Raw genomic sequence first — 16,219 nt, 5'->3', positions numbered from 1 at the left:
GAGGGCTTCACAATTTAGAAATAATTCTATATTACTTGTGAACGTGTATACTTGCATGAATTTTAGAGCGTGTTTAGCGACTAACAAGTTTTTGGCGCCGCTGCCGGGGACACGGTGTTAACTTCTTAGTTTATGTGTTTGTCATCAATGATCGTTAAAGTTTATTGACTCGGACATTGTTACTTACTTACTTAATCTTTTCCTTATCATGTTTCAGCTCGTAAGAGAACTCTGGATCAAGCTGAGGAAGAAGCTGTACTGATTTGAAGGGAAGCTTTTGAGGACGAAGAGAAAGTAGAAGAAGAAGATAAAGTCGAGAAACCAGCTTTAGTAGTGATGGGAGATCAATCAGAAAATCCTAAGGCTTTGATGGACTATTCTCAGCCTAAGATCAATGATATTCAGTCAAGCATCATTAGACCGGCCATTTCGGCTAACACTTTTGAGATCAAGTCGAGCATGATTCAGATGATACAAAACTTAGTTCAGTTTGGGGGTTCTCCTACAGAAGACCCCAACATGCATATCAGGGATTTCATCGAGATCTGCGACACTTTCAAGTTCAATGGGGTGACTGAAGATGCTATCAAGCTGCGACTCTTCCCATTCTCTCTAAGAGATAAAGCAAAGTGCTGGTTACATTCTCTACCACCAGGGTCTATCACCAAATGGGAGGATCTTGCTCAAAAGTTTCTCACTAAATTTTTTCCTATGGCGAAGACTGCTGCAATCAGGAATGCTCTTACTCAGTTTGCTCACCAAACTGGAGAATCTCTGTGTGAGGCTTGGTATCGATATAAGGAAATGCTAAGAAAGTGCCCACACCATGGCATGCCTGATCGGATTATTATAAACTATTTCTATAATGGTTTGGGCGCTCAGTCTAAACCTATGCTCGATGCAGCATCTGGCGGAGCCTTACGGGCCAAAAGCTATAATGAAGCTTATGAGTTGATTGAGCTCATGGCAGCTAATGAATACCAGAATCCTATGCAAAGAATGTTACAAGGAAAGGTCGCAGGAATTCTAGAAGTGGATACAGCTACTGCTATAGCTGCTCAAGTTCAAGCTTTGACGATGAAAGTGGACTCTTTGGTGAATTATAGAGTTAATCAAATCACTAGTGTTTGTGAGCTTTGTACGGGGGCACATGAAACTGAGCAGTGTGCTATTTCTAGCAAATCAGCTCAATTTATGAGTAACTTTCAAAGATCACAGCAACAAGCTCCAATCACTTATCATCCAAATAACCGCAATCATCCTAACTTCAGCTGGAGTAACAATCAGAATGTGGTACAACAATCTTATCAGCCATACACAGCAAAGCAGTATAACCCTCTTGGTTTTTAGCAATCGTAATATGCCCCTAGACAACAACTTCAACTTCAGCAGTTACAGCAAGCTAATGAAAAATATGAATTGGAGGAGTTGAGGCTCATGTGCAAGAGCCAAGCTGTGTCTATCAAGACCTTGGAGAATCAGATTGGGCAAATTGCTAATGCATTACTAAATCATCAACCTGGCACGCTTCCGAGTGATACTGAAGTGCCAGGCAAGAAGGAAGCTAAGGAGCATGTTACGGCAATTACATTGAGGTCTGGTAAGGTTGCAAATCCTGAAAATGCTAAGACTCCAGAATCTGAAGTTGAGGCTGTAGAAGAAAAAGTGCAGAAGGAAGCAGAAGTGGAACCAAGAAAGACTACTGTTGAGCACACTCCTCCTGAAGGTAATACAGGGGAGAAACATATCTATCATCCACCTTCTTTTCCTAAGAGGCTGCAGAAGAAAAAGCTGGACAAGCAGTTTGAGAAGTTTCTGGAGGTGTTTAAGAAACTTCACATCAACATACCTTTCGCTGAAGCTCTTGAACAAATGCCTAGTTACGCGAAGTTCATGAAAGGTATTCTCTTTAGGAAGGTGAAGCTTGATGACTTAGAGACCGTTGCTCTCACGGAGGAATGCAGTGCTGTGCTGCAACAGAAGTTGCCTCCAAAGCTTAAAGATCCTGGAAGCTTCATTATTCCTTGTATAATTAGAAAGGTGTCATTTGACAAGTGTCTATGTAACTTGGGAGCTAGCATCAATCTGATGCCCTTGTCAATCTTCAAGAAGTTGAACTTTCCTGATTCAAAGCCTACTTATATGACTTTGCAGTTGGCCGATCGTTCTATTACATATCTGCGTGGTATTGTGGAGGATGTCTTGGTCAAGGTGGATAAATTCATCTTCCCTGCTGATTTTGTAATTCTTGATTTCGAGGAGGATAAGAAGATTCCTATAATCTTGGGAAGACCTTTCTTGGCTACTGGCCGAACCTTAATAGATGTGCAGAGAGGTGAGCTCACCATGCGAGTGATGGATCATGATGTAACTTTTAATGTGTTCAATTCCATGAAGTTCCCTACGGAAAATGAGGAGTGCTTAAAAGTGGAGTTGGTTGATTCTGTGGTTACTTCAGAACTTGATCAATTGCTTAGGTCTGATGCCTTAGAGAAGGCCTTGTTGGGAAATTCCGATAGTAAAGATGATGAAGGGGATGAGTAGTTGCAATTTCTGAATGCTTCTCCCTGGAAGAGAAAGATTGATATGCATTTTGAATATCTGGAAATGGAGAAGTTGAACAAAGCTCCTAAGCGCCTCAAGCCATCTATTGTGGAAGCTCCTACTCTTGAGCTTAAGCCTTTACCTGAACATTTGAGGTATGCGTTTTTAGGTGATGCATCTACTTTACCTGTTATTATTGCATCTGACCTTTCAGGTAGCGAAGAGGAGAAGCTTTTGAGAATTCTTAGAGAATTCAAATCGGCAATTGGTTGGACTATAGCATATATCAAGGGAATCAACCCTTCTTATTGTATGCATAAAATTCTGCTAGAGGAAGGTAGAAAGCCTATTATTGAGCAACAAAGAAGGATAAATCCGATCATGAAGGAAGTCGTGAAGAAGGAAATTCTTAAGTGGCTGGATGCAGGGATCATCTATCCTATTTCTGACAGTTCTTGGGTGAGTCTGGTTTAGTGTGTACCAAAAAAAGGAGGTATCACAGTCATTGCTAATGAGAAGAATGAGCTCATTCCTACTCGAACAGTCACGGGGTGGAGATTTTGCATGGATTACAGGAAGCTGAATAAGGCCACAAGAAAAGATCACTTCCCTCTGCCGTTTATTGATCAGATGCTTGGCAGATTGGCTGGGCATGAGTACTACTGTCTTCTGGATGGTTATTCTGGCTATAATCAAATTTTCATTGCTCCAGAAGATCAGGAGAAGACTACTTTCACTTGTCCATTTGGTACTTTCGCCTTTAGAAGGGTTTCTTTTGGGTTATGTGGAGCACCGACCATATTTCAAAGATGCATGATGGCTATCTTCTCTGATATGATTGGTCATATTGTGGAGGTGTTCATGGACGATTTCTCTGTGTTTGGAGATTCATTTGATGAGTGCTTGCAGAATCTAGGTGACTTTCTCAAGAGGTGTGTTGAGACCAATTTGGTTCTCAATTGGGGAAAATGTCATTTTATGGTATGACAGGGCATTATTCTTGGGCACAAGGTCACTAGTAACGGTCTTGAGGTGGAAAAAGCCAAAGTGGGGGTAATCGAAAATCTTCCCCCACCAATTTCAGTTAAGGGAGTTCGCAGTTTTCTTGGTCATGCGGGCTTCTACAGGCGGTTCATCAAGGACTTCTCAAAAATTTCTAAACCTTTGTGCAATCTGCTGGAGAAGGATGTCCCGTTTAAGTTTGATGACGAGTGCATGGCTTCTTTCAAGTTCTTAAAGAAGAGTTTAATCATGGCACCTGTCATAACTGTACCTGATTGGAGTGAACCTTTTGAGATGATGTGCGATGCAAGTGACTATGCAGTTTGAGCAGTTATTGGACAGAGAAAGAACAACATATTTCATGCGGTTTACTATGCTAGTAAGACCCTAAATGGTGCTCAACTGAATTATACTACTATGGAGAAGGAACTTTTGGCTATTGTCTATGGTTTCGAGAAATTTTGATCTTATCTGCTTGGGACGAAGGTGACAGTTTTCACTGATCACGCTGCCATTCGATATCTCGTCTCGAAGAAGGACTCGAAGCCTAGATTGATTTGATGGGTTCTTTTACTCCAGAAATTTGAATTAAAGATCAAGACAGAAAAGGGACTGAAAATCAAGTCGCTGATCATCTCTCGCGTATAGAGGATCAAATTGCAACTTCACAAGATAAGACATTAATAAATGAGTCTTTTCCTGATGAGAAGCCTTGTGAGTAATATCATGCCTCCCGACTTATCATAGGCTCAAAGGAAGAAGTTTCTTTATGAAGTGAAGTGGTATATGTGGGATGAGCCATTTCTTTTTCGACAAGGAGCTGACCAAATCATCAGGAGATGTATTCCTTACAACGAAACGGGGGGGATCTTGCGAGATTTCCACTTAACGGCATATGGAGGACATTATGGTGGAGAAAAGACAACAACTCATATTCTTCAAAAAGGTTTCTTTTGGCCGACCTTGTTTAAAGATGCTCATCAGTTCGTTTTGAAATGTGATTGATGTCAACGTGTGGGTAATATGTCCAAGAGGGATGAGATGCCTCTTAATGTTCTTCTTGAGGTTGAAGTCTTCGATGTTTGGGGAATTGACTTCATGGGGCCATTTGTCTCATCTTGTAACAATCAGTATATCTTGTTGGCGGTTGATTATGTGTCGAAATGGGTTGAAGTTAAGGCGTTTCCAACGAACGATACGAAAGTAGTGCTTAATTTTCTTCACAAGCATATATTCACAAGATTTGGAACTCCAAGAGTCATAATTAGTGATGAGGGGTCGCATTTTTGCAATCGCAAGTTCACTGCTATGATGCAAAGATATAATATGAATCATCGCATTGGTATGGCTTATCATCCTCAGATGAATGGTCAAGTTGAGGTATATAACAGAAAGATCAAGCGCATTTTAGAGAAGATTGTGTGTCCATCGAGAAAAGATTAGTCTTTGAAGCTTGACGAAGTTGTTTAGGCGTATAGAACAATATACAAGACTCCATTGGGAATGTCGCCGTTTCAGTTGGTTTATGGTAAGGGGTGTCATTTGCCGATGGAGCTAGAACATAAAGCGTATTGCGCTTTGAAGAAGTTGAATCTTGATTTGGATGCAGCTGGAAAGAAGAGGATGCTTCAATTGAATGAACTCGATGAGTTTCGACTTCAAGCATATAAAAATAATAAAATATATAAGGAGAAAGTCAAGAGGTGGCACGATAGGGGTCTAGTGCTCAAATCATTTGTGCCGGGGAAACAAGTTCTCTTGTTCAACTCTCATCTCCGTCTTTTTCCTGGAAAGTTTAAGTCAAGGTGGTCAGGGCCGTTTGTTGTCAAAACTGTGTTTCCACATGGAGCGGTGGAGATTTTCGAGAATGATCCGGGCCAGGCATTCAAGGTAAATGGTCAGAGGTTGAAGCATTACTATGGTGACACGGCAAACCGTGAGGTGGTTAGTGCCGTTTTATTGTCCATTTGATCTCGCATTTCTACGTCAAGCTAACAACGTAAAACAAGCGCTTCTTGGGAGGCAACCCAAGTTTGTGGTACATTAGTAGGCAGTCGAAGTAAGAAGAAAGAAGAAAAACACAAAAAAAATAGAAAAACAGAAAATTGCAGGGCCAACTTCAGAAGCTGAGCGCGCCCGCGCTGATCTAACGCGTGACTCCGCTGGAATTCCAAAAACCAAGTGCGCCCGCGCTGATCTAGCGCGCGGCCGTGCCGATTTGGCAGAAGGTGAGCGCGTCCGCACCGGTCTAGCGCGCGGCCATGCCGGGGTCCCGATTCAAAAAAAAATAACAGTTTGTGAGGAGAAGATCGGGGTTTTTAATAGAAAATCAATTTCCACCCGATTTTTACTCTTCCACATCCCAAATTTCCCTCTCCAAATCAACCCATTATTCTCACTATTCCCATAATCAATTCCCACTTATATTTCATATCTAATTCTCTTCTCACCTCCTATATATATACACACTTATACATAAACTTCTCCACCACTTCTCAAATTCTCAAACACAATTCTCTCTCAAACACTTATCTTTTATCCTCTCTTATTCAATCGCAATGGCACCTAAGAGACAAAGAACTCAAGTCAGTAGCACCACCACTGATTCTTCGAGTGCAGGTGGTGTGAGGCCGAGGTTTTTGACTCCCGAGGCTGAAGCGGAATATACGAGGCTTCTCTCGAAGCCTATAGCAAAGGAGCGAGGTTTTCTGCCATCCGGAAAAGATGGTAAGTTGTTGGAGATGATGTTGGAGATGGGTCGGGTTGCTTTTTGCGAGGCACCCACTGCTGTGCCCATGTGTGTTGTTCGTGAGTTCTATGCTAATGCAAAGGCGGAGAAGAACGATTTCACTGTGGTTAGGGGGATGACGGTGGAGTACAGTGCGGATGCGATAAGGAGGGTGATTGAGTAGCCCGCAAGGAAGCCCGATCAGGACACCTGAAACGATAAGATACTAGAGGATTTTGATTTGGATTTGATAGTTGCTACTCTGTGTGTGCCTGAGACTCATTGGAAGTTCAAGAGGGGCACAGTTGTTTATTCCACGTTCCCGGCTTCGTGCATGAACAGGTTTGCACGTGCTTGGAATTCGTTTATTTGTGCTAACATCATACCATCTTCTCATGTGCATGAGATTACTGTGGAGCGTGCTCGTCTGTTATGGGTATTCTTCAGGGCGACTATGTGGACCTTGGTATGGTTATTTACCAGGGTATTTTGAGGTTCTTGCGAGGAGGTACTAAGGTTTCTATACCCTATGTGTCCATTGTGACGAAGCTGTGTGTGGAAGTTAATGTTCATGGCCCGCACATGAGCAGCTGTAGCTTCCCATTCCTCCTATCGACAATTCTACGCTGTTAAACATGACAGAGTGGGGAGGAGGAAATCCTGATTTGAAGGGGCTTGGTTACTCTTTTGACCATCTGCCAGGTGGAAGGCCTCGCGATCAGATGTATGCGGGTGGAATGCAACAGGCGAGTAAGGCAGTATGGAGAGCTCATTTGGGAGAGGAGGCTGGGCCTTCAGGATCACAGCAGCAGGAGGAAGCAGAAGCAGATGATGGAGCTGGTTTGAGCACGACGCAGTATAGGCGTCTAGCGAGGAGGATGGATGTGATGCATGATATCCATAGTCGGTTTGCACGTGATCTCATCCAGGAACTAGGGACTGCATTCAGAGCCTCAGGTGTTGACATCCAGTGGCCAGTATTTGGCCAGGACTCCGTGTATCCACCTCCAGACACGCCTGACACTCCACCCGTTGAGGGTGATGATCCCGATTCCGAGTAGGTATGCCTGATTCCTTACTATTACCTTCACTGAGGACAGTGAAAATTTTAAGTTTGGGGGTAGTAGTTGAAGGAATATGTTTTGTGTGAGTCGCATATAGTTTGCATATTCATGATATTTTAGTGCATATAGTTGCATATTTTGCCATGTAGTTTTTTTTTATTATTTTTGTAATTTTTATGATAGTTTGTTCATATAGTTCATGCATTTACATTATAACATGATCCCTTAGATGATTTTTTATGATTGACTTATGATATTGATGCTAGTGTAGTGATGTCGTATTTAGTGATATTAAGTCTTGTCGAATTAATTTACTTGCTAAAGACAATTGTATTTCACTAAGTCTTATAGGTTGCTTGAGTGCTAGATCATGATCATGGTTTGTTTGTTTGTCGAGGTTTAATCGCTTGTTTATATTTAAAATTTAGGATATTCTTTTAATGATAAAATAACATAAATTTTTTTAAATTTTTTTTGGAGAAATTGGATTTTATTGCTAGTTGTTGTGGCTAGGTGTCAAATGGCTAGTAGCCGGCTCATATTTATATGAGTAGTCTAGGGTTGAGCGAGATGGAGCGAAACACACTCGTTCAGAAATTTGTGAAAAAAAGAAAAAAAAGAAGTGTTATGTATAATTGATCACAAGTGGGCTCTTTAATATTCGAGTTATTAAGTTCTTAGGGTACTTTGTGCCTAGTGACCTAAGGATTTTATAGTCTGAGATCCGCTAACCTAACGCTCGCTACATGGGTACTATTGTATAAGTCTTTTGTAGATCTCACTCATTGCATGGTCAAATAAGCATACTTGTGTTGTTTTGTTGTGAATAAAAGCGTGACTCTATATAAATCTACAAAATAAGAATTGAAGAGTTATAATTTATTTTGAGTCTAGATTTTATTTTATTTATAACCTTGTGATTGCTTTGATGAGTAGTGAGTCATGATTATTGATCTAGTTGCGATAGTATATCTGTAAATAGTTGCACACACCTACGTCTCTGGTTTGTAGGTTGATTTGTGAGAGGTTTGATTGAGTTTTATGCGAATAACTGCATTTGTTGAGATGTTTCTTGTTGATTGGTTTAGTTATTCTATTGGGGATCGTTGTATTCATTTAGTTGCATTCATGCATTTTTATTTCTTGTTCTTTGAGTCTGTTTATGCTTGAGGACAAGCATCGATTCAAGTTTGGGGGTATGTTGAGTGGCATTTATGACACTTTATTAAGCTCCGTAAAGCTTTGAATTGGTGTATTTGTACTCAAATTATTGGTGTTTTTACGTGTTTTTATAGTGTTTTTGCATTGTAGACATTTTCCAGGTAATCAGGTAAATTAGCATGGTTGTAGTGCTAATTTGGTGTTTGGATGGTGTTGGAATAAATGCTCGTGAAAATACCGGCTTAAATCAGCAAGGAGAATAAAAGAAATCAGAATTTTTTTCAGGAGGACGGCGCGCTCGCGCTAAAGTAGCGCGCGCCCGCGCCTAATGAGCAAAAACTCAGCGCACCCGCGCTGGTCAAGCGCGCGGCCGCGCCAGGTCGGGATGGCAGAATTATGTTTTTATTGGGATTTTGAGAGTTTGAAGCCCTGGTCAATTCTACAGCATATATACGTAAATAAGGACGTTTTTCAAGGGAGAGACTTATCAAAGCTAAGGAAAAGGTGTAAGAAGACCATAGAGCACAATTCAACCAAGGTGAAGAAGATCTTGTTTATTTTTATGATTCTTTGTTTTAAGTTAACTTTGGATGCTAGTTTTCTTATTCTCGAACCTTTACTTGTGTTTTGTATTCGGTTTATTTAAGTATAAAGACTATGTTTATTATACCATGCTTTCATAGGAACCCACATTGATGATGAGTCTGATTATGGGCTAATCGTTATTGTGGGGTTCTAGTGGATTTATTTATGGATTTCTTTAGTTGATTTATTTCGATGCCTTAGTGTGTGGTGATTGTATGATAACCTAGTATTGGTTGTGCTTATTCGTCTTATGAGCGTCGCGATCTTATAAGATAGCGTGTTAATTCTTAATGAAGTGAAAGTGAATTTAAGGGTTTAGAACTTGTAATGCTAGCATAGGTTCATGTGTTATTGTTATGCATGATTCGTAGGTAATTTTAACCATCTTACTTACCCTATGTAATCACGATAGATAACTTGTGCATTAAACCGTTATGTTGTCAAATTCCATAGACATATAGGGTCTCAATATAATTGGTGTCTATTCAGCTTTTTTCTCTTTTGTGGATGTCTGGTAGTATGGTATTCGTGCAACGAAAGTTGGCGATTATTAGTTTCGTGTTATCTGATTAGTGTCATCACCATTACATGCTAAGCTTAAGAACGAAAAGGCTATTGAATGAAGTACTTAATGAAGTTAGAATCCCATATTTGTGTTATATATTATTCAACTCTCTTTACTCCCTTTAGTTAATATTCTCTAGTATAATTCTCAATAGTTAATCTTAGTATAAATAACCCAAATTGTTATTCGTCTTAGTATTAAATAATAGCCATATCATTGTTGCATAAGTGCATAAATCACAAAGTTAATCTAAGCCTATCCCTGTGTGAACGAACTATAAATAATTCTATATTACTTGCGAACACGTATACTTGCATGAATTTTAGTGCGTATTTAGCGACTAACAAGGAGTATGTATATTTCTTAACAGAAATTGTCTGACCTCCTTAGGCAGGAAAGGAGGTCCTGAAAAATCATTCTTTTCATCCCTTTTAATGTGATCAATGATAGCTTTATCAGAAATTTGAAACACATGAAGCAATTCATCATCATCAAATTTAGCATTAGGGCCTAGATAATTGAAAATTAATTGAAAGAATCTAGTATACCCTATAACTGCTGATGTATCTACTCTCCTAGAAATTATAAATTGAAGTATATTATTACCATAGTCAAAATTACCAGAGTAAAGGAGAGAGTACCCAATTTTGAGAGAAGTAGATGGAAAAGCATCAAAATTGTTGTTTTATTTAAGAAACACCTGCTGATGCAGTCAAAGAAGAAGTTCCATTCTCTCTTCAATTTTGTCCTTGTCAGCTTGCCAATGGTTGTGATTTCACCTCTATAGCTCAATGTCATTAGCATAGCAAACCGTTTCTCAGTTGTATAGTTATTAGGAGCACCATCACAAGCAGGCAGTCTCAAGGCTTGAACCAAGATATCAGCATCAACTTCATACATGCGTTCCTTATATTCAAAAGAGAAAGCAGTATTTGTTTCGTTAACAAGAGTTGTATTCCATACCTGCATTACAGCCTTGTATGACACCTTGATAGGATTTGTAAGAGCATACCCAATTGGACATTGAATTAAGAAATCCTGAATATCATGAAAAGATTTTGGAAACTGCTTATGTGTAAGCAGAGCCAAATAGTTGTTGGTGCGAAAAGTGTTTCCATGAATGATAGTCATTTGGCTGAAGAGTGGTAAAACGTCAGAAGATGACATGATGAATGTAGTTGAGTAAGGATATGGGTGAGTTATGGACAATGATGTTGTGTGTATGATGATTTATGTCACTGAAGTTCTCGTGGGTATATAAGGTTGTAGGGCTGAATTATTTATAACATACACATTCAAAGAAGATGGCTTATATAATTAGACTTATGACAGAGGACAATTACTGAGAAATATGAATTAAAAATGGACTAATGTGCGGAATTAGTAACAAAATACGCACAGCTTTTTCAAAAATTCACCGTGTGAAATTGTGCAACATATAATCCACTATTAATCAATAATTGAATAAGATATTCAATTGCAGCATTAAACAACCCAGAAATTATTTAAAAATAATATTCTAAATTTGAGTATGTTGACATGTCATCAGTATTTGGAATTTCTTACCATTCAGGATTTGACAGTCTCAAGAGTTGTCAACTCAAATTCATCAATATTTGTCAAAAATGCAACCTCATTAGAATACCACAATTTTAGGCTCATAACCATCAAAATATACATGATAAGTGTATGATTTAGAGATTAACAAGCTACAAATAAGAACAATCACATGCACACACAACTAAATATTAGAGATTAATTCTTGTAAACAAAAATTTCATTAATAGATCAAAGGATTACATTTCATGAAATTTTGATTACATGCATGAGAAATTACAAGAGAATCCTAGTCTAATAGATAAGAACTTCAACAGCCTTAGTCTAAGAAGCCTGACAAAGCTGATGGTGAAGAGAAACAGGAAGAGGATGTTTTTCAGGAGAACTAAGGTGGTGAATGATCAGGACTTCTTCCTGCTTTCATCAAAGAGAATGGCAAGAAGAATGATCCTCTCTTATTGGCGAAGGATGGAGAGATGAAGTGCTCTCTGAAAGCCCAGAAAGTCAGTTTTGGTGACTTCTAGAAGTTGAATCCAAATATCATTTGGAATAGCTGTGATGTTCCATGATCTTGGCACCCCACCAAGAAAGTGTGTCACCGTATTTGTGCCATAGCTGTAGAACCAACCGAATTTCTCCATCGTTTGAGAGAAGAAGGAAATGTGAAAAATGAAAGAGATTTGAGAGTTTAATGTGTAGAGGGTATGATTAGACTGGATAATGAATGGTGGTTTAAATAACCAGGAGAGAGAGAGAGGGGGAATATGAAAGGACTAGAGGTTTGGTTAATTATTAACTACAGAGTTAAGTGAATAATTTAATCAAAAAAAATCTAAGTGATACGCATCTCCCTAGACTGATTTGTAATGATGATAAAGATATATGTATAAATGCACATTTAGCAAATAACTTACTTAATTGAACATGCATATAGACAAAATACATCATTAATTCCCAAAATAATATCTCTAAAATAGTTAGGACAACATCAGAATTTGATCAATATATATCAGGATTTAAAAAAAATACATTTGTCCCAACTAACCACACTAAGTTCATTGACAAGTTTTGTAAATGTTGCTTCAGGTAATGGTTTTGTGAAGATATCGGCCAGCTGCTGATCAGTAGGAAAAAAATGAAGCTCAATTGTCCCTTCCGTGACATGTTCTCTTATAAAGTGATATCTGATATTGATATGTTTAGTAAGAGAGTGTTCCACTGGATTTCCTATCATGGAAATAGCACTTTGATTATCACAATAAATAGGAATTTTAGAAAATGATAATCCATAGTCCATGAGCTGGTTCCTCATCCATAGTAATTATACACAGCAGCTTCCATCTGCAACATATTCAGCCTCAGCAGTTGAAGTAGAAATGGATTTATGCTTCTTACTAAACCATGAGACTAATCTTCCTCCCAAAAACTGACAACTTCAAAAGGTACTCTTCCTGTCTATTTTGCTTCCAGCAAAGTCAGCATCTGAATATCCACACAATTTAAAATCAGTTTCCCTTGCATACCATAGACCAAGTGATGCAGTGCCTTTGAGATACATAAAGATTCTCTTAACTGTAATAAGATGTGGCTCCCTAGGATTTGCCTAAAATCTTGCACACAGATAGGTGGCAAACATAATGTCTGGCCTACTAGCCGTTAGGTACATAAGAGAATCAATCATACCTCTGTAGTTTGTGACATCAACTGTTATACCTTCTTGAGGATCAAGATTTTTAGTAGTTGCCATAGGAGTAGTTGCAGGTGCACTTTCTTGCATATTAAACCTTTTCAACATATTCTTTGTGTACTTGGACTGATTAATATAGATGCCATCATCAGTTTGTTTAATTTGCAATCCCAAGAAATAGCTCATCTCTCCCATTATACTCATTTGATATCTTGATTGCATCAACTTTGAGAACTTATCACACAATTTTTGATTAGTTGATCCAAAAATGATATCATCCACATAAATTTGAACTAAAAACAAATATTTACCTTTATTCAGATAAAATAAAGTTTTACCTATTGTACCTCTTTTGAATCCACTTTCAAGTAGAAACTGAGCTAGTGTCTCATACCATCCTCTAGGTGCTTGCTTTAGCCATAGAGTGCTTTGTCAAGTCTATAAACATAATCAGGATGTTTAGGATCCACAAAATCTGGTGGTTGTTCAACATAGACTTCTTCTTCAAGTTCTCCATTGAGAAATGCACTCTTGACATTCATTTGAAAGACTTTGAATTTCTTGTGTGCAGCATATGCCAAGAAAATTCTGATTGCTTCCAGCCTAGCAACAGGAGCAAATATTTAATCATAATCAATGCCTTCCTGTTGGGAATATCCTTTAGCCACTAACCTTGCCTTGTTCCTGACAATGGTTCCATCAGAATCAGTTTTATTTCTGAAGACCCACTTTATGCCTATAATTGATCTGTTCTTAGGTCTTGGCACCGGCTTCCATACTTCATTTCTTTCAAACTCATTCAACTCTTCTTGCATAGCCATAACCCAATCTACATCCTTAAGTGCATCTTCTACTTTCTTTGGCTCTTCTTTTGAAAGTAGATTGTGATACAAACATTCATTTTGAGTTGCACTTATTATCTTTACACCTTCATCAGGATTTCCAATGATCAGATCAGGAGTATGATCTTTGGTCCATTTTCTGGCATGAGGAAATGTGCTTCTTGAGCTAGATGCTCCCCCTGAATCATGTGCCTCATCAAATACATTTTAGGCTCCCCCGAATCAATGTTGTTATCTCCAGATGAAGTATTAGGACTTGACTCATGTTCTCCTGATATTGAATCAGCATTAGATTCTGAGTGATCAGATTGAGAAGAAACTTGAGTTGATTCTTCAGTGTTAGTACTATCAGTTGAACCTTACAGTTGCTCCCCCTCAACATGTGCAAGTTCATTAGTACATGGATCATCTTCAGGATCCGAAGGAGTATCAGGATTTAGATCATCAGTAATTGATAATCCATTAGAGTCTGATGCAGATTCCAACAGTGCATTTTCATTTACAAAGATCAAACTTTCATGAGAGTCTTCTTCAAAACCAGGAATTTTCTTATCATCAAAAGATACATTGATAGAGATGGTGAATAACCAACAAAGATTCCTTCATCAGCTTTTGATTCAAATTTTCCTAGCTGATCAGTATGAGTTCTCATAACAAAGTACTTACATCAAATAAATGGATATGTTTGAGACTTGGCTTCTTTTCTTTCAGCATCTGATAAGGAGTAACACCATGTCTGTTTATCAGAGTGATATTTTGAGTGTAACAAGCCGTGTTTACTGCTTCAGCCCAGAAGTAAGTGGGTAATTCGGCTTCTTCTAGCAGAGTCCTTCCAGCTTCAATCAAGGTTCTGTTCTTCCTCTCAATAACACCATTTTGTTGAGGTGTACCAGGAGCTGAGAATTGTTGTTGTAAACCTTTGTACTTACAGACTTCCTCCGTCTTTGAGTTCTTGAACTCAGTGCCATTATCAATTCTTAGTATTTTGACTTTGAAGTTGGTTCCATTTTCAATTTGCTTTACATGATCTAGAAGAATTTCTGGAGTTTCATCCTTCCCGTGTAGAAAATAAACCCAGATATATCTAGTGAAATCATCAGCAATTACAAGTGTGTACCTTTTCTTGTTGATAAACATTATGTTCACTGGTCCAAAAAGATCCAAGTGCAACATATGATATGGTTCAGTGATAGAGAATTCTGTTTTAATTTTGAAAGATACTCTTCTTTGTTTGGACTTTTGGAAAGCATTACAAAGACCATCAGATGAGTATAGCATATTTGGTAATCCTCTTACTAGCTCCTTCTTGGCAAGTTCATTGATAGAATTAAAGTTGAGATGTTAGAGCTTTTTGTGCTAATTCCAGCTCTCATCTGCTGATGCCTTAGAAGTAAGGCAAGTAGCTTCTTTCTCAAGACTTTCATGCAGCCTTGCTTCATATATGTTGCCATGTCTGTATCCTTTCAAGATAACTTTCTTTGTCTTGATGTGAACAGCTTCATAGTGAGAGTCATAGAATACCACATGATAACCTTTGTCAGTGATTTGATTGATGCTCATTAGGTTGTGCTTCAGTCCTTCCACTAAAGCTACATTCTCTATTACCACCTTTCCAATCACCAAGTTGTCATATCTCAGAGTGTGTCCTATATTTCCACCCCTATAAGATACATCTGGGTCAGCCTCCCTCTCAAGACCATTTCTTATAGTGAATTATCAGTTCGCTCTGATACCAATTGTTGCCCAGTAATAATACAATTGTTTAAGGGGGGTTGGATACAATTGTATAAATATTTTGAACAAGTATGAAAAATATAACAATTCTTTATATTTCTGATAAAAACTGTTACAAACTCTCTCAAGAAATACTGATGTTCTTGAGAGATGCTAGGTCATACAATGCTCGAGTTAAATCACTATGTGATGACCTAAATTGTGTTATATATTACACAGCTGCAATAAATCAATCTAAGATATGCATTATCAAATACTAACTGAAAATGATACATATCTTTAACTGAATAGATAAAGTTCTATGACTCAAAACGTAACAGATCTATTCCTCAAACTAAGGAACATAATCAATCTTCTTAGCTAACCATCTCCAGATGCTGATGACATGCAAATACTGATGATGTGTCAAATCCTGACGACACGCCAAATACTGATGACATCTAAAATGCAGTCAGATCCTGAGCTTCTTCTGATAATTGAGAATCAGCATGTAACATACCAAACAGTTTTTAGTTGTTTTTAACAATCAATCGTAGGCGATTGTTAATAACTAACAATCAATATTAGGGTAATTTGTAGATGGTGGTTGTAATATCTGGGATATATCGTGTAATTATTTTTGCTATTATATAATTATTATGTGTGTTCAGTATCTATTCTGTGAGTTAATTGTTAAAGTGTTATCTGTACTTGGTTATTCAAAAATAATATTAATTGAGTATTTTAATTTTTATATGTCCAAAATAAAAT

At 38.2% G+C, this 16,219-nt stretch overlaps 1 non-coding gene across 1 annotated transcript; it reads right to left on the bottom strand.

The window, feature by feature from the left end:
* Window positions 1–726: 726 nt before the first annotated feature.
* Window positions 727–833, bottom strand: LOC141688502 (small nucleolar RNA R71). Its single transcript, XR_012561942.1, has one exon. It is a non-coding gene; the product is annotated as a small nucleolar RNA R71 (small nucleolar RNA).
* Window positions 834–16,219: the final 15,386 nt, after the last annotated feature.

This window comes from Apium graveolens, chromosome 9 (assembly GCF_009905375.1).
Source record: "Apium graveolens cultivar Ventura chromosome 9, ASM990537v1, whole genome shotgun sequence".
NCBI lineage: Eukaryota > Viridiplantae > Streptophyta > Magnoliopsida > Apiales > Apiaceae > Apium > Apium graveolens.
This window is presented reverse-complemented; position numbering and strand designations above follow the sequence as displayed.